Genomic DNA, 18,874 nt, shown 5'->3' on the forward strand with positions numbered 1-18,874 from the left:
CATATATATTACAATAATTATATGAAATTCTTCTTATATTGGTAAAACAAGTATAAATTAAAAATGAAATTATGGATTACAAATGCTATATAAAAATGGCCGTAATCGAATGGATATTTTACTTATAAATATATATTTAAAATTTTACCCAAAGGCGAAATATTGAATTTTATTCAATATAATAAAAATCATGGAATTATATAAAGTGAAAAATCTATATATCTATTATATTGCTTATTTCGATTCAAAAAATATTAATGGAATATGAAGGAAAAACATTATTCTGGTTGATCCTGCCAGTAGTTATATGCTTGTCTCAAAGATTAAGCCATGCATGTCTAAGTACACACGAATTAAAAGTGAAACCGCAGAGGGCTCATTATATCAGTTATGGTTCCTTAGATCGTTAACAGTTACTTGGATAACTGTGGTAATTCTAGAGCTAATACATGCAATTAAAACATGAACCTTATGGGACATGTGCTTTTATTAGGCTAAAACCAAGCGATCGCAAGATCGTTATATTGGTTGAACTCTAGATAACATGCAGATCATATGGTCTTGTACCGACGACAGATCTTTCAAATGTCTGCCCTATAAACTTTTGATGGTAGTATCTAGGACTACCATGGTTGCAACGGGTAACGGGGAATCAGGGTTCGATTCCGGAGAGGGAGCCTGAGAAACGGCTACCACATCTAAGGAAGGCAGCAGGCGCGTAAATTACCCACTCCCAGCTCGGGGAGGTAGTTACGAAAAATAACAATACAGGACTCATATCCGAGGCCCTGTAATTGGAATGAGTACACTTTAAATCCTTTAACAAGGACCAATTGGAGGGCAAGTCTGATGCCAGCAGCCGCGGTAATTCCAGCTCCAATAGTGTATATTAAAGTTGTTGCGGCTAAAACGTTCGTAGTTGAACTTGTGCTTCATACGGGTAGTACAACTTACAATTGTGGTTAGTACTATACCTTTATGTATGTAAGCGTATTACCGGTGGAGTTCTTATATGTGATTAAATACTTGTATTTTTTCATATGTTCCTCCTATTTAAAAACCTGCACTAGTGCTCTTAAACGAGTGTTATTGTGGGCCGGTACTATTACTTTGAACAAATTAGAGTGCTTAAAGCAGGCTTCAAATGCCTGAATATTCTGTGCATGGGATAATGAAATAAGACCTCTGTTCTGCTTTCATTGGTTTTCAGATCAAGAGGTAATGATTAATAGAAGCAGTTTGGGGCATTAGTATTACGACGCGAGAGGTGAAATTCTTGGACCGTCGTAAGACTAACTTAAGCGAAAGCATTTGCCAAAGATGTTTTCATTAATCAAGAACGAAAGTTAGAGGTTCGAAGGCGATCAGATACCGCCCTAGTTCTAACCATAAACGATGCCAGCTAGCAATTGGGTGTAGCTACTTTTATGGCTCTCTCAGTCGCTTCCCGGGAAACCAAAGCTTTTGGGCTCCGGGGGAAGTATGGTTGCAAAGCTGAAACTTAAAGGAATTGACGGAAGGGCACCACCAGGAGTGGAGCCTGCGGCTTAATTTGACTCAACACGGGAAAACTTACCAGGTCCGAACATAAGTGTGTAAGACAGATTGATAGCTCTTTCTCGAATCTATGGGTGGTGGTGTATGGCCGTTCTTAGTTCGTGGAGTGATTTGTCTGATTAATTCCGATAACGAACGAGACTCAAATATATTAAATAGATATCTTCAGGATTATGGTGCTGAAGCTTATGTAGCCTTCATTCATGGTGGCAGTAAAATGTTTATTGTGTTTGAATGTGTTTATGTAAGTGGAGCCGTACCTGTTGGTTTGTCCCATTATAAGGACACTAGCTTCTTAAGTGGACAAATTGCGTCTAGCAATAATGAGATTGAGCAATAAGAGGTCTGTGATGCCCTTAGATGTCCTGGGCTGCACGCGCGCTACAATGAAAGTATCAACGTGTATTTCCTAGACCGAGAGGTCCGGGTAAACCGCTGAACCACTTTCATGCTTGGGATTGTGAACTGAAACTGTTCACATGAACTTGGAATTCCCAGTAAGTGTGAGTCATTAACTCGCATTGATTACGTCCCTGCCCTTTGTACACACCGCCCGTCGCTACTACCGATTGAATTATTTAGTGAGGTCTCCGGACGTGATCACTGTGACGCCTTGCGTGTTACGGTTGTTTCGCAAAAGTTGACCGAACTTGATTATTTAGAGGAAGTAAAAGTCGTAACAAGGTTTCCGTAGGTGAACCTGCGGAAGGATCATTATTGTATAATCATAATGTATAATCCTTACCGTTAATAAACATTTGTTATAATACAAATAAATACAACTTACCAAAATAAAAATATTACAAAATGATTCTACGGAATCAAAAGTTAAAGTGAAAATAAATAGAAGATGGCTTTTATTTTATATGTGGGGCTTGGCAACCTTATAAAAAGACTTTAACATTATTAATGTTGCTGTGCGTATTTGTGGCAGTATAAAAACAAATTCTCGAAAATGGAAATCGAAGAAACTAAACTAAATTCGAAAGTAGAAGTCGAATTAAAATTAAAATAATTTTGAATGTGGTAATCGAAATAAGTGTGTGTGTATATGGACCATAATATACACGCGTTGCGAATATGTATTGTTCATCTATGTTATGAGCATACGTTGGCTAATGCAACAATCTAAAATATACAATGTTTGTACCTGTCATCCATCAGGTTAATGTTTTATATAAATTTTGCAGTATGTGTCACCCAAAATAGCAAACCATAACCAGATTATTATGATACATAATGCTTATATGAAACTAAGACATTTCGCAACATTTATTTTAGGTATAAAAATAAATTTATTGAAGGAATTGATATATGCCAGTAAAATGGTGTATTTTTAATTTCTTTCAATAAAAACAATATTGACATTATATAAAAATGAATTATAAAACTCTAAGCGGTGGATCACTCGGCTCATGGGTCGATGAAGAACGCAGCAAACTGTGCGTCATCGTGTGAACTGCAGGACACATGAACATCGACATTTTGAACGCATATCGCAGTCCATGCTGTTATGTACTTTAATTAATTTTATAGTGCTGCTTGGACTACATATGGTTGAGGGTTGTAAGACTATGCTGATCAAGTTGTTTATAAATTTTTTATAAGCATATGGTATATTATTGGATTAAATAATGATTTTATTCATAATATTAAAAAAGAAATGAAAAACATTATCTCACATTTGAATGTGAAAAACGAAGAGAAATATTTTCTTTTTCAATCAAATAATACTGAGAAATGTCTAGCATAAAAAATTGAAATATTTTTCATCTAGAATTGTCTCTTATTAATGATTCGAAAAAAAAAACTTGGTTTTGTTATTATTCTTCTTTGGTTCGTTAAATGGATAAAAAATAACTTTGCTTACAAGAACTATTGGAACTATTTATAACGAATTTAATTGATTGTTTTATCATTTATATATAAAGAATTTATGGCAAAATATAGTTATATATACAACCTCAACTCATATGGGACTACCCCCTGAATTTAAGCATATTAATTAGGGGAGGAAAAGAAACTAACAAGGATTTTCTTAGTAGCGGCGAGCGAAAAGAAAACAGTTCAGCACTAAGTCACTTTGTCTATATGGCAAATGTGAGATGCAGTGTATGGAGCGTCAATATTCTAGTATGAGAAATTAATGATTTAAGTCCTTCTTAAATGAGGCCATTTACCCATAGAGGGTGCCAGGCCCGTATAACGTTAATGATTACTAGATGATGTTTCCAAGGAGTCGTGTTGCTTGATAGTGCAGCACTAAGTGGGTGGTAAACTCCATTTAAAACTAAATATAACCATGAGACCGATAGTAAACAAGTACCGTGAGGGAAAGTTGAAAAGAACTCTGAATAGAGAGTTAAACAGTACGTGAAACTGCTTAGAGGTTAAGCCCGATGAACCTGAATATCCGTTATGGAAAATTAATCATTAAAATTGTAATATTTAAATAATATTATTAAGAATAATGTGCATTTTTTCCATATAAGGACATTGTAATCTATTAGCATATCCCAAATTTATCATAAAATATAACTTATAGTTTATTCCAATTAAATTGCTTGCATTTTAACACAGAATAAATGTTATTAATTTGATAAAGTGCTGATAGATTTATATTATTACAGAGCGTTAATTTTTCTGAATTATATAATGGCATAATTATCATTGATTTTTGTGTTTATTATATGCTCTTGTATGATTAACAATGCGAAAGATTCAGGATACCTTCGGGACCCGTCTTGAAACACGGACCAAGGAGTCTAACATATGTGCAAGTTATTGGGATGTAAACCTAATAGCGTAATTAACTTGACTAATAATGGGATTAGTTTTTTAGCTATTTATAGCTAATTAACACAATCCCGGGGCGTTCTATATAGTTATGTATAATGTATATTTATATTATTTATGCCTCTAACTGGAACGTACCTTGAGCATATATGCTGTGACCCGAAAGATGGTGAACTATACTTGATCAGGTTGAAGTCAGGGGAAACCCTGATGGAAGACCGAAACAGTTCTGACGTGCAAATCGATTGTCAGAATTGAGTATAGGGGCGAAAGACCAATCGAACCATCTAGTAGCTGGTTCCTTCCGAAGTTTCCCTCAGGATAGCTGGTGCATTTTAATATTATATAAAATAATCTTATCTGGTAAAGCGAATGATTAGAGGCCTTAGGGTCGAAACGATCTTAACCTATTCTCAAACTTTAAATGGGTAAGAACCTTAACTTTCTTGATATGAAGTTCAAGGTTATGATATAATGTGCCCAGTGGGCCACTTTTGGTAAGCAGAACTGGCGCTGTGGGATGAACCAAACGTAATGTTACGGTGCCCAAATTAACAACTCATGCAGATACCATGAAAGGCGTTGGTTGCTTAAAACAGCAGGACGGTGATCATGGAAGTCGAAATCCGCTAAGGAGTGTGTAACAACTCACCTGCCGAAGCAACTAGCCCTTAAAATGGATGGCGCTTAAGTTGTATACTTATACATTACCGCTAAAGTAGATGATTTATATTACTTGTGATATAAATTTTGAAACTTTAGTGAGTAGGAAGGTACAATGGTATGCGTAGAAGTGTTTGGCGTAAGCCTGCATGGAGCTGCCATTGGTACAGATCTTGGTGGTAGTAGCAAATAATCGAATGAGACCTTGGAGGACTGAAGTGGAGAAGGGTTTCGTGTGAACAGTGGTTGATCACGAGTTAGTCGGTCCTAAGTTCAAGGCGAAAGCCGAAAATTTTCAAGTAAAACAAAAATGCCTAACTATATAAACAAAGCGAATATAATACACTTGAATAATTTTGAACGAAAGGGAATACGGTTCCAATTCCGTAACCTGTTGAGTATCCGTTTGTTATTAAATATGGGCCTCGTGCTCATCCTGGCAACAGGAACGACCATAAAGAAGCCGTCGAGAGATATCGGAAGAGTTTTCTTTTCTGTTTTATAGCCGTACTACCATGGAAGTCTTTCGCAGAGAGATATGGTAGATGGGCTAGAAGGGCATGACATATACTGTTGTGTCGATATTTTCTCCTCGGACCAACAGGCCGTACCAATATCCGCAGCTGGTCTCCAAGGTGAAGAGTCTCTAGTCGATAGAATAATGTAGGTAAGGGAAGTCGGCAAATTGGATCCGTAACTTCGGGATAAGGATTGGCTCTGAAGATTGAGATAGTCGGGCTTGATTGGGAAACAATAACATGGTTTATGTGCTCGTTCTGGGTAAATAGAGTTTCTAGCATTTATGTTAGTTACGTGTTCCCCGGATAGATTAGTTACGTAGCCAATTGTGGAACTTTCTTGCTAAAATTTTTAAGAATACTATTTGGGTTAAACCAATTAGTTCTTATCAATTATAACGATTATCAATTAATAATCAATTCAGAACTGGCACGGACTTGGGGAATCCGACTGTCTAATTAAAACAAAGCATTGTGATGGCCCTAGCGGGTGTTGACACAATGTGATTTCTGCCCAGTGCTCTGAATGTCAAAGTGAAGAAATTCAAGTAAGCGCGGGTAGTCAATGCCTCGTCATCTAATTAGTGACGCGCATGAATGTATTAACGAGATTCCTACTGTCCCTATCTACTATCTAGCGAAACCACAGCCAAGGGAACGGGCTTGGAATAATTAGCGGGGAAAGAAGACCCTTTTGAGCTTGACTCTAATCTGGCAGTGTAAGGAGACATAAGAGGTGTAGAATAAGTGGGAGATATTAGACCTCGGTTTGGTATCGTCAATGAAATACCACTACTCTTATTGTTTCCTTACTTACTTGATTAAATGGAACGTGTATCATTTCCTAGCCATTATACGGATATATTTATTATATCTTATGGTATTGGGTTTTGATGCAAGCTTCTTGATCAAAGTATCACGAGTTTGTTATATAATCGCAAACAAATTCTTTAATAAAACGATGCATTTATGTATTTTTGATTTGAAAATTTGGTATAACTCCAATTACTCAGGTATGATCCAATTCAAGGACATTGCCAGGTAGGGAGTTTGACTGGGGCGGTACATCTCTCAAATAATAACGGAGGTGTCCCAAGGCCAGCTCAGTGCGGACAGAAACCACACATAGAGCAAAAGGGCAAATGCTGACTTGATCTCGGTGTTCAGTACACACAGGGACAGCAAAAGCTCGGCCTATCGATCCTTTTGGTTTAAAGAGTTTTTAACAAGAGGTGTCAGAAAAGTTACCATAGGGATAACTGGCTTGTGGCGGCCAAGCGTTCATAGCGACGTCGCTTTTTGATCCTTCGATGTCGGCTCTTCCTATCATTGTGAAGCAAAATTCACCAAGCGTTGGATTGTTCACCCATGCAAGGGAACGTGAGCTGGATTTAGACCGTCGTGAGACAGGTTAGTTTTACCCTACTAATGACAAAACGTTGTTGCGACAGCATTCCTGCGTAGTACGAGAGGAACCGCAGGTACGGACCAATGGCACAATACTTGTTCGAGCGAACAGTGGTATGACGCTACGTCCGTTGGATTATGCCTGAACTGCAATGATAAATAAGGGGCAATTTGCATTGTATGGCTTCTAAACCATTTAAAAATTATAATTTATTTTATAAACGACAATGGATGTGATGCCAATGTAATTTGTAACATAGTAAAATAGGAGGATCTTCGATCACCTGATGCCGCGCTAGTTACATATAAATGACAAAGCCTAGAATCAATTGTAAACGACTTTTGTAACAGGCAAGGTGTTGTAAGTGGTTGAGCAGCTGCCATACTGCGATCCACTGAAGCTTATCCTTTGCTTGATGATTCGATAAATAAATGATTTTTTCCTGTAGCCAAACACCACCTCGTCATCAATTTAGTGACGCATATGATATTGTCCCTATCATATAATTAATATAAAGACTTTAATGAATTGTTCAAGTTGCCAAACACCTCGTCATCAATTTAGTGACGCATATGATATTGTCCCTATCATATAATTGATATAAAGACTTTAAAGAATTGTATCAAGTTGCCAAACACCTCGTCATCAATTTAGTGACGCATATGATATTGTCCCTATCATATAATTAATATAAAGACTTTAAAGAATTGTATCAAGTTGCCAAACACCTCGTCATCAATTTAGTGACGCATATGATATTGTCCATATCATATAATTAATATAAAGACTTTAATGAATTGTGTCAAGTTGCCAAACAGCTCGTCATCAATTTAGTGACGCATATGATATTGTCCCTATCATATAATTTTTGATATAAAGACTTTAAAGAATTGTATCAAGTTGCCAAACACCTCGTCATCAATTTAGTGACGCATATGATATTGTCCATATCATATAATTAATATAAAGACTTTAATGAATTGAGTCAAGTTGCCAAACACCTCGTCATCAATTTAGTGACGCATATGATATTGTCCCTATCATATAATTAATATAAAGACTTTAATGAATTGTGTCAAGTTGCCAAACACCTCGTCATCAATTTAGTGACGCATATGATATTGTCCCTATCATATAATTAATATAAAGACTTTAATGAATTGTGTCAAGTTGCCAAACACCTCGTCATCAATTTAGTGACGCATATGATATTGTCCCTATCATATAATTAATATAAAGACTTTAATGAATTGTGTCAAGTTGCCAAACACCTCGTCATCAATTTAGTGACGCATATGATATTGTCCCTATCATATAATTAATATAAATAATGAATTGTGTCAAGTTGCCAAACACCTCGTCATCAATTTAGTGACGCATATGATATTGTCCCTATCATATAATTAATATAAAGACTTTAAAGAATTGTATCAAGTTGCCAAACACCTCGTCATCAACTACTATATTATGGTTGCGCCGACCTCTCATATTGTATTCTCTTATGTGTTCATAGGATTTTGGCAATTAAAAATTCTGAGATATTCCCATATTCTCTTAGTATTATAGAGAAAAGCCATATTAGTGAGAGGGTATAGTAGTGTAAACGACCGGAATTACGACAGAGGGTTCAAAAACTACTATAGGTAGGCAGTGGTTGCCGACCTCTCATATTGTTCAAAACTTATGTATTCATATGATTTTGGCAATTAAATGAGTAAATTAAATAATATACATATGAAAATGATTAATTATTATATGTATAAGGAAAAAAATGCTGAAATATTCCCACATTCTCTTAGTATTATAGAGAAAAGCCATTATAGTGAGAGGGTATAGTAGTGTAAACGACCGGAATTACGACAGAGGGTTCAAAAACTACTATAGGTAGGCAGTGGTTGCCGACCTCTCATATTGTTCAAAACTTATGTATTCATATGATTTTGGCAATTATATGAGTAAATTAAATAATATACATATGAAAATGATTAATTATTATATGTATAAGGGAAAAAATGCTGAAATATTCCCACATTCTCTCAGTATTATAGAGAAAAGCCATTATAGTGAGAGGGTATAGTAGTGTAAACGACCGGAATTACGACAGAGGGGTCGGCAGTGGTTGACGACCTCTCATGTTGTTCAAAACTTATGTATTCATATGATTTTGGCAATAATATGAGTAAATTAAATAATAAACATATGAAAATTAATATGTATTATATGTATAAAGAAAAAAATAATCATATTATATATGAATAATGGAAAAAAATGATATGTTCATATAATCTCTTAATATATAAGAGAATAGCCCGTATGTTGGGTGGCAAACGGAATTGAAAATACCCGCTTTGAGGACAGCGGGTTCAAAAACTACTATAGGTAGGCAGTGGTTGCCAACCTCCCGCATTATTCGAAATATTTATTTCGGATTATGTTTATATTGGTTACATACAATAAAGTATATTATTATCCGTACAAATTTGTTTCTCAGTTCTATAGAACACGGGACTTGGCTCCGCGGATAATAGGAATATAAGCTTTTTAGATAATATCGTTGAAACAAAAGTCAAGTTTCTATTATATATAGAATAACAAATCGTTTCCATATATTATCGTTAATTTTTGGAGGCAGGCAAATATTAATTTATTACCTGCCGTATAGTTGGATTATTATATCGTTACGGTATAATACAAATATGGATTCTTATGAAAGAAATATAAAATTATATATTAAATGTGGAAATATTATCATATGCGCTTGGTTTTATGTTATATATTACCAGAGAGATATATGAAAAGAGATAAATTTTAAATTTATCTTCAAAATGCAAATGATTTAACTTAATATTTATATTGGTTAAACAAAAATTGTACATGTGTGGATACAATAATTATGTATGTTGGAAATAAAATGATATTTTATAATGAAATATGTATATATAAAAAGATAAAATTATAGAAACATATATATTACAATAATTATATGAAATTCTTGTTATATTGGTAAAACAAGTATAAATTAAAAATGAAATTATGGATTACGAATGCTATATAAAAATGCCCGTAATCGAATGGATATTTTACTTATAAATTATATTTAAAATTTTACCCAAAGGCGAAATATTGAATTTTATTCAATATAATAAAAATCATGGAATTATATAAAGTGAAAAATCTATATATCTATTATATTGCTTATTTCGATTAAAAAAATATGAATGGAATATGAAGGAAAAACATTATTCTGGTTGATCCTGCCAGTAGTTATATGCTTGTCTCAAAGATTAAGTTATGCATGTCTAAGTACACACGAATTAAAAGTGAAACCGCAAAAGGCTCATTATATCAGTTATGGTTCCTTAGATCGTTAACAGTTACTTGGATAACTGTGGTAATTCTAGAGCTAATACATGCAATTAAAACATGAACCAAGCGATCGCAAGATCGTTATATTGGTTGAACTCTAGATAACATGCAGATCGTATGGTCTTGTACCGACGACAGATCTTTCAAATGTCTGCCCTATCAACTTTTGATGGTAGTATCTAGGACTACCATGGTTGCAACGGGTAACGGGGAATCAGGGTTCGATTCCGGAGAGGGAGCCTGAGAAACGGCTACCACATCTAAGGAAGGCAGCAGGCGCGTAAATTACCCACTCCCAGCTCGGGGAGGTAGTGACGAAAAATAACAATACAGGACTCATATCCGAGGCCCTGTAATTGGAATGAGTACACTTTAAATCCTTTAACAAGGACCAATTGGAGGGCAAGTCTGGTGCCAGCAGCCGCGGTAATTCCAGCTCCAATAGCGTATATTAAAGTTGTTGCGGTTAAAACGTTCGTAGTTGAACTTGTGCTTCATACGGGTAGTACTTACAATACAATTACAATAATTACAATTGTGGTTAGTACTATACCTTTATGTATGTAAGCGTATTACCGGTGGAGTTCTTATATGTGATTAAATACTAGTATTTTTTCATATGTTCCTCCTATTTAAAAACCTGCACTAGTGCTCTTAAACGAGTGTTATTGTGGGCCGGTACTATTACTTTGAACAAATTAGAGTGCTTAAAGCAGGCTTCAAATGCCTGAATATTCTGTGCATGGGATAATGAAATAAGACCTCTGTTCTGCTTTCATTGGTTTTCAGATCAAGAGGTAATGATTAATAGAAGCAGTTTGGGGGCATTAGTATTACGACGCGAGAGGTGAAATTCTTGGACCGTCGTAAGACTAACTTAAGCGAAAATGGAAATCGAAGAAACTAAACTAAATTCGAAAGTAGAAGTCGAATTAAAATTAAAATAATTTTGAATGTGGTAATCGAAATAAGTGTGTGTGTATATGGACCATAATATACACGCGTTGCGAATATGTATTGTTCATCTATGTTATGAGCATACGTTGGCTAATGCAACAACCTAAAATATACAATGTTTGTACCTGTCATCCATCAGGTTAATGTTTTATATAAATTTTGCAGTATGTGTCACCCAAAATAGCAAACCATAACCAGATTATTATGATACATAATGCTTATATGAAACTAAGACATTTCGCAACATTTATTTTAGGTATAAAAATAAATTTATTGAAGGAATTGATATATGCCAGTAAAATGGTGTATTTTTAATTTCTTTCAATAAAAACAATATTGACATTATATAAAAATGAATTATAAAACTCTAAGCGGTGGATCACTCGGCTCATGGGTCGATGAAGAACGCAGCAAACTGTGCGTCATCGTGTGAACTGCAGGACACATGAACATCGACATTTTGAACGCATATCGCAGTCCGTGCTGTTATGTACTTTAATTAATTTTATAGTGCTGCTTGGTTGAGGGTTGTAAGACTATGCTAATTAAGTTGTTTATAAATTTTTTATAAGCATATGGTATATTATTGGATTAAATAATGATTTTATTCATAATATTAAAAAAGAAATGAAAAACATTATCTCACATTTGAATGTGAAAAACGAAGAGAAATATTTTCTTTTTCAATCAAATAATACTGAGAAATGTCTAGCATAAAAAATTGAAATATTTTTCATCTAGAATTGTCTCTTATTAATAATTCGAAAAAAAAAACTTGGTTTTGTTATTATTCTTCGTTGGTTCGTTAAATGGATAAAAAATAACTTTGCTTACAAGAACTATTGGAACTATTTATAACGAATTTAATTGATTGTTTTATCATTTATATATAAAGAATTTATGGCAAAATATAGTTATATATACAACCTCAACTCATATGGGACTACCCCCTGAATTTAAGCATATTAATTAGGGGAGGAAAAGAAACTAACAAGGATTTTCTTAGTAGCGGCGAGCGAAAAGAAAACAGTTCAGCACTAAGTCACTTTGTCTATATGGCAAATGTGAGATGCAGTGTATGGAGCGTCAATATTCTAGTATGAGAAATTAATGATTTAAGTCCTTCTTAAATGAGGCCATTTACCCATAGAGGGTGCCAGGCCCGTATAACGTTAATGATTACTAGATGATGTTTCCAAAGAGTCGTGTTGCTTGATAGTGCAGCACTAAGTGGGTGGTAAACTCCATTTAAAACTAAATATAACCATGAGACCGATAGTAAACAAGTACCGTGAGGGAAAGTTGAAAAGAACTCTGAATAGAGAGTTAAACAGTACGTGAAACTGCTTAGAGGTTAAGCCCGATGAACCTGAATATCCGTTATGGAAAATTCATCATTAAAATTGTAATATTTAAATAATATTATTAAGAATAATAATGTGCATTTTTTCCATATAAGGACATTGTAATCTATTAGCATATCCCAAATTTATCATAAAATATAACTTATAGTTTATTCCAATTAAATTGCTTGCATTTTAACACAGAATAAATGTTATTAATTTGATAAAGTGCTGATAGATTTATATTATTACAGAGCGTTAATTTTTCGGAATTATATAATGGCATAATTATCATTGATTTTTGTGTTTATTATATGCTCTTGTATGATTAACAATGCGAAAGATTCAGGATACCTTCGGGACCCGTCTTGAAACACGGACCAAGGAGTCTAACATATGTGCAAGTTATTGGGATGTAAACCTAATAGCGTAATTAACTTGACTAATAATGGGATTAGTTTTTTAGCTATTTATAGCTAATTAACACAATCCCGGGGCGTTCTATATAGTTATGTATAATGTATATTTATATTATTTATGCCTCTAACTGGAACGTACCTTGAGCATATATGCTGTGACCCGAAAGATGGTGAACTATACTTGATCAGGTTGAAGTCAGGGGAAACCCTGATGGAAGACCGAAACAGTTCTGACGTGCAAATCGATTGTCAGAATTGAGTATAGGGGCGAAAGACCAATCGAACCATCTAGTAGCTGGTTCCTTCCGAAGTTTCCCTCAGGATAGCTGGTGCATTTTAATATTATATAAAATAATCTTATCTGGTAAAGCGAATGATTAGAGGCCTTAGGGTCGAAACGATCTTAACCTATTCTCAAACTTTAAATGGGTAAGAACCTTAACTTTCTTGATATGAAGTTCAAGGTTATGATATAATGTGCCCAGTGGGCCACTTTTGGTAAGCAGAACTGGCGCTGTGGGATGAACCAAACGTAATGTTACGGTGCCCAAATTAACAACTCATGCAGATACCATGAAAGGCGTTGGTTGCTTAAAACAGCAGGACGGTGATCATGGAAGTCGAAATCCGCTAAGGAGTGTGTAACAACTCACCTGCCGAAGCAACTAGCCCTTAAAATGGATGGCGCTTAAGTTGTATACTTATACATTACCGCTAAAGTAGATGATTTATATTACTTGTGATATAAATTTTGAAACTTTAGTGAGTAGGAAGGTACAATGGTATGCGTAGAAGTGTTTGGCGTAAGCCTGCATGGAGCTGCCATTGGTACAGATCTTGGTGGTAGTAGCAAATAATCGAATGAGACCTTGGAGGACTGAAGTGGAGAAGGGTTTCGTGTGAACAGTGGTTGATCACGAGTTAGTCGGTCCTAAGTTCAAGGCGAAAGCCGAAAATTTTCAAGTAAAACAAAAATGCCTAACTATATAAACAAAGCGAATATAATACACTTGAATAATTTTGAACGAAAGGGAATACGGTTCCAATTCCGTAACCTGTTGAGTATCCGTTTGTTATTAAATATGGGCCTCGTGCTCATCCTGGCAACAGGAACGACCATAAAGAAGCCGTCGAGAGATATCGGAAGAGTTTTCTTTTCTGTTTTATAGCCGTACTACCATGGAAGTCTTTCGCAGAGAGATATGGTAGATGGGCTAGAAGGGCATGACATATACTGTTGTGTCGATATTTTCTCCTCGGACCAACAGGCCGTACCAATATCCGCAGCTGGTCTCCAAGGTGAAGAGTCTCTAGTCGATAGAATAATGTAGGTAAGGGAAGTCGGCAAATTGGATCCGTAACTTCGGGATAAGGATTGGCTCTGAAGATTGAGATAGTCGGGCTTGATTGGGAAACAATAACATGGTTTATGTGCTCGTTCTGGGTAAATAGAGTTTCTAGCATTTATGTTAGTTACGTGTTCCCCGGATAGATTAGTTACGTAGCCAATTGTGGAACTTTCTTGCTAAAATTTTTAAGAATACTATTTGGGTTAAACCAATTAGTTCTTATCAATTATAACGATTATCAATTAATAATCAATTCAGAACTGGCACGGACTTGGGGAATCCGACTGTCTAATTAAAACAAAGCATTGTGATGGCCCTAGCGGGTGTTGACACAATGTGATTTCTGCCCAGTGCTCTGAATGTCAAAGTGAAGAAATTCAAGTAAGCGCGGGTCAACGGCGGGAGTCAATGCCTCGTCATCTAATTAGTGACGCGCATGAATGTATTAACGAGATTCCTACTGTCCCTATCTACTATCTAGCGAAACCACAGCCAAGGGAACGGGCTTGGAATAATTAGCGGGGAAAGAAGACCCTTTTGAGGTTGACTCTAATCTGGCAGTGTAAGGAGACATAAGAGGTGTAGAATAAGTGGGAGATATTAGACCTCGGTTTGGTATCGTCAATGAAATACCACTACTCTTATTGTTTCCTTACTTACTTGATTAAATGGAACGTGTATCATTTCCTAGCCATTATACGGATATATTTATTATATCTTATGGTATTGGGTTTTGATGCAAGCTTCTTGATCAAAGTATCACGAGTTTGTTATATAATCGCAAACAAATTCTTTAATAAAACGATGCATTTATGTATTTTTGATTTGAAAATTTGGTATAACTCCAATTACTCAGGTATGATCCAATTCAAGGACATTGCCAGGTAGGGAGTTTGACTGGGGCGGTACATCTCTCAATTAATAACGGAGGTGTCCCAAGGCCAGCTCAGTGCGGACAGAAACCACACATAGAGCAAAAGGGCAAATGCTGACTTGATCTCGGTGTTCAGTACACACAGGGACAGCAAAAGCTCGGCCTATCGATCCTTTTGGTTTAAAGAGTTTTTAACAAGAGGTGTCAGAAAAGTTACCATAGGGATAACTGGCTTGTGGCGGCCAAGCGTTCATAGCGACGTCGCTTTTTGATCCTTCGATGTCGGCTCTTCCTATCATTGTGAAGCAAAATTCACCAAGCGTTGGATTGTTCACCCATGCAAGGGAACGTGAGCTGGGTTTAGACCGTCGTGAGACAGGTTAGTTTTACCCTACTAATGACAAAACGTTGTTGCGACAGCATTCCTGCGTAGTACGAGAGGAACCGCAGGTACGGACCAATGGCACAATACTTGTTCGAGCGAACAGTGGTATGACGCTACGTCCGTTGGATTATGCCTGAACTGCAATGATAAATAAGGGGCAATTTGCATTGTATGGCTTCTAAACCATTTAAAAATTATAATTTATTTTATAAACGACAATGGATGTGATGCCAATGTAATTTGTAACATAGTAAATTAGGAGGATCTTCGATCACCTGATGCCGCGCTAGTTACATATAAATGACAAAGCCTAGAATCAATTGTAAACGACTTTTGTAACAGGCAAGGTGTTGTAAGTGGTTGAGCAGCTGTCATACTGCGATCCACTGAAGCTTATCCTTTGCTTGATGATTCGATAAATAAATGATTTTTTCCTGTAGCCAAACACCACCTCGTCATCAATTTAGTTTGAGCATATATGCTGTGACCCGAAAGATGGTGAACTATACTTGATCAGGTTGAAGTCAGGGGAAACCTTGATGGAAGACCGAAACAGTTCTGACGTGCAAATCGATTGCCAGAATTGAGTATAGGGGCGCAAGACCAATCGAACCATCTAGTAGCTGGTTCCTTCCGAAGTTTCCCTCAGGATAGCTGGTGCATTTTAATATTATATAAAATAATCTTATCTGGTAAAGCGAATGATTTGAGGCCTTAGGGTCGAAACGATCTTAACCTATTCTCAAACTTTAAATGGGTAAGAACCTTAACTTTCTTGATATGAAGTTCAAGGTTATGATATAATGTGCCCAGTGGGCCACTTTTGGTAAGCAGAACTGGCGCTGTGGGATGAACCAAACGTAATGTTACGGTGCCCAAATTAACAACTCATGCAGATACCATGAAAGGCGTTGGTTGCTTAAAACAGCAGGACGGTGATCATGGAAGTCGAAATCCGCTAAGGAGTGTGTAACAACTCACCTGCCGAAGCAACTAGCCCTTAAAATGGATGGCGCTTAAGTTGTATACTTATACATTACCGCTAAAGTAGATGATTTATATTACTTGTGATATAAATTTTGAAACTTTAGTGAGTAGGAAGGTACAATGGTATGCGTAGAAGTGTTTGGCGTAAGCCTGCATGGAGCTGCCATTGGTACAGATCTTGGTGGTAGTAGCAAATAATCGAATGAGACCTTGGAGGACTGAAGTGGAGAAGGGTTTCGTGTGAACAGTGGTTGATCACGAGTTAGTCGGTCCTAAGTTCAAGGCGAAAGCCGAAAATTTTCAAGTAAAACAAAAATGCCTAACTATATAAACAAAGCGAATATAATACACTTGAATAATTTTGAACGAAAGGGAATACGGTTCCAATTCCGTAACCTGTTGAGTATCCGTTTGTTATTAAATATGGGCCTCGTGCTCATCCTGGCAACAGGAACGACCATAAAGAAGCCGTCGAGAGATATCGGAAGAGTTTTCTTTTCTGTTTTATAGCCGTACTACCATGGAAGTCTTTCGCAGAGAGATATGGTAGATGGGCTAGAAGGGCATGACATATACTGTTGTGTCGATATTTTCTCCTCGGACCTTGAAAATTTATGGTGGGGACACGCAAACTTCTCAACAGGCCGTACCAATATCCGCAGCTGGTCTCCAAGGTGAAGAGTCTCTAGTCGATAGAATAATGTAGGTAAGGGAAGTCGGCAAATTGGATCCGTAACTTCGGGATAAGGATTGGCTCTGAAGATTGAGATAGTCGGGCTTGATTGGGAAACAATAACATGGTTTATGTGCTCGTTCTGGGTAAATAGAGTTTCTAGCATTTATGTTAGTTACGTGTTCCCCGGATAGTTTAGTTACGTAGCCAATTGTGGAACTTTCTTGCTAAAATTTTTAAGAATACTATTTGGGTTAAACCAATTAGTTCTTATCAATTATAACGATTATCAATTAACAATCAATTCAGAACTGGCACGGACTTGGGGAATCCGACTGTCTAATTAAAACAAAGCATTGTGATGGCCCTAGCGGGTGTTGACACAATGTGATTTCTGCCCAGTGCTCTGAATGTCAAAGTGAAGAAATTCAAGTAAGCGCGGGTCAACGGCGGGAGTCAATGCCTCGTCATCTAATTAGTGACGCGCATGAATGTATTAACGAGATTCCTACTGTCCCTATCTACTATCTAGCGAAACCACAGCCAAGGGAACGGGCTTGGAATAATTAGCGGGGAAAGAAGACCCTTTTGAGGTTGACTCTAATCTGGCAGTGTAAGGAGACATAAGAGGTGTAGAATAAGTGGGAGATATTAGACCTCGGTTTGGTATCGTCAATGAAATACCACTACTCTTATTGTTTCCTTACTTACTTGATTAAATGGAACGTGTATCATTTCCTAGCCATTATACGGATATATTTATTATATCTTATGGTATTGGGTTTTGATGCAAGCTTCTTGATCAAAGTATCACGAGTTTGTTATATAATCGCAAACAAATTCTTTAATAAAACGATGCATTTATGTATTTTTGATTTGAAAATTTGGTATAACTCCAATTACTCAGGTATGATCCAATTCAAGGACATTGCCAGGTAGGGAGTTTGACTGGGGCGGTACATCTCTCAAATAATAACGGAGGTGTCCCAAGGCCAGCTCAGTGCGGACAGAAACCACACATAGAGCAAAAGGGCAAATGCTGACTTGATCTCGGTGTTCAGTACACACAGGGACAGCAAAAGCTCGGCCTATCGATCCTTTTGGTTTAAAGAGTTTTTAACAAGAGGTGTCAGAAAAGTTACCATAGGGATAACTGGCTTGTGGCGGCCAAGCGTTCATAGCGACGTCGCTTTTTGATCCTTCGATGTCGGCTCTTCCTATCATTGTGAAGCAAAATTCACCAAGCGTTGGATTGTTCACCCATGCAAGGGAACGTGAGCTGGGTTTAGACCGTCGTGAGACAGGTTAGTTTTACCCTACTAATGACAAAACGTTGTTGCGACAGCATTCCTGCGTAGTACGAGAGGAACCGCAGGTACGGACCAATGGCACAATACTTGTTCGAGCGAACAGTGGTATGACGCTACGTCCGTTGGATTATGCCTGAACTGCAATGATAAATAAGGGGCAATTTGCATTGTATGGCTTCTAAACCATTTAAAAATTATAATTTATTTTATAAACGACAATGGATGTGATGCCAATGTAATTTGTAACATAGTAAATTAGGAGGATCTTC

The 18,874-nt window shown here is 36.5% G+C and overlaps 3 non-coding genes and 2 pseudogenes across 3 annotated transcripts; all 5 read left to right on the top strand.

The window, feature by feature from the left end:
* Positions 1 to 280: 280 nt before the first annotated feature.
* Positions 281 to 2,274, top strand: LOC120285454. The gene has a single exon (XR_005544720.1). It is a non-coding gene; the product is annotated as a small subunit ribosomal RNA (ribosomal RNA).
* Positions 2,275 to 2,945: 671 nt separating this feature from the next.
* LOC120285445 lies at positions 2,946 to 3,124 on the top strand. The gene has a single exon (XR_005544713.1). It is a non-coding gene; the product is annotated as a 5.8S ribosomal RNA (ribosomal RNA).
* A 392-nt stretch (positions 3,125 to 3,516) lies between these two features.
* LOC120285462 lies at positions 3,517 to 7,366 on the top strand. Its single transcript, XR_005544728.1, has one exon. It is a non-coding gene; the product is annotated as a large subunit ribosomal RNA (ribosomal RNA).
* A 4,262-nt stretch (positions 7,367 to 11,628) lies between these two features.
* Positions 11,629 to 11,796, top strand: LOC120285448 (annotated as a pseudogene).
* A 392-nt stretch (positions 11,797 to 12,188) lies between these two features.
* LOC120285463 lies at positions 12,189 to 15,794 on the top strand (annotated as a pseudogene).
* The last annotated feature ends 3,080 nt before the right edge of the window (positions 15,795 to 18,874 follow it).

This window comes from Drosophila simulans, unplaced genomic scaffold (genome assembly GCF_016746395.2).
Source record: "Drosophila simulans strain w501 unplaced genomic scaffold, Prin_Dsim_3.1 Segkk19_quiver_pilon, whole genome shotgun sequence".
NCBI lineage: Eukaryota > Metazoa > Arthropoda > Insecta > Diptera > Drosophilidae > Drosophila > Drosophila simulans.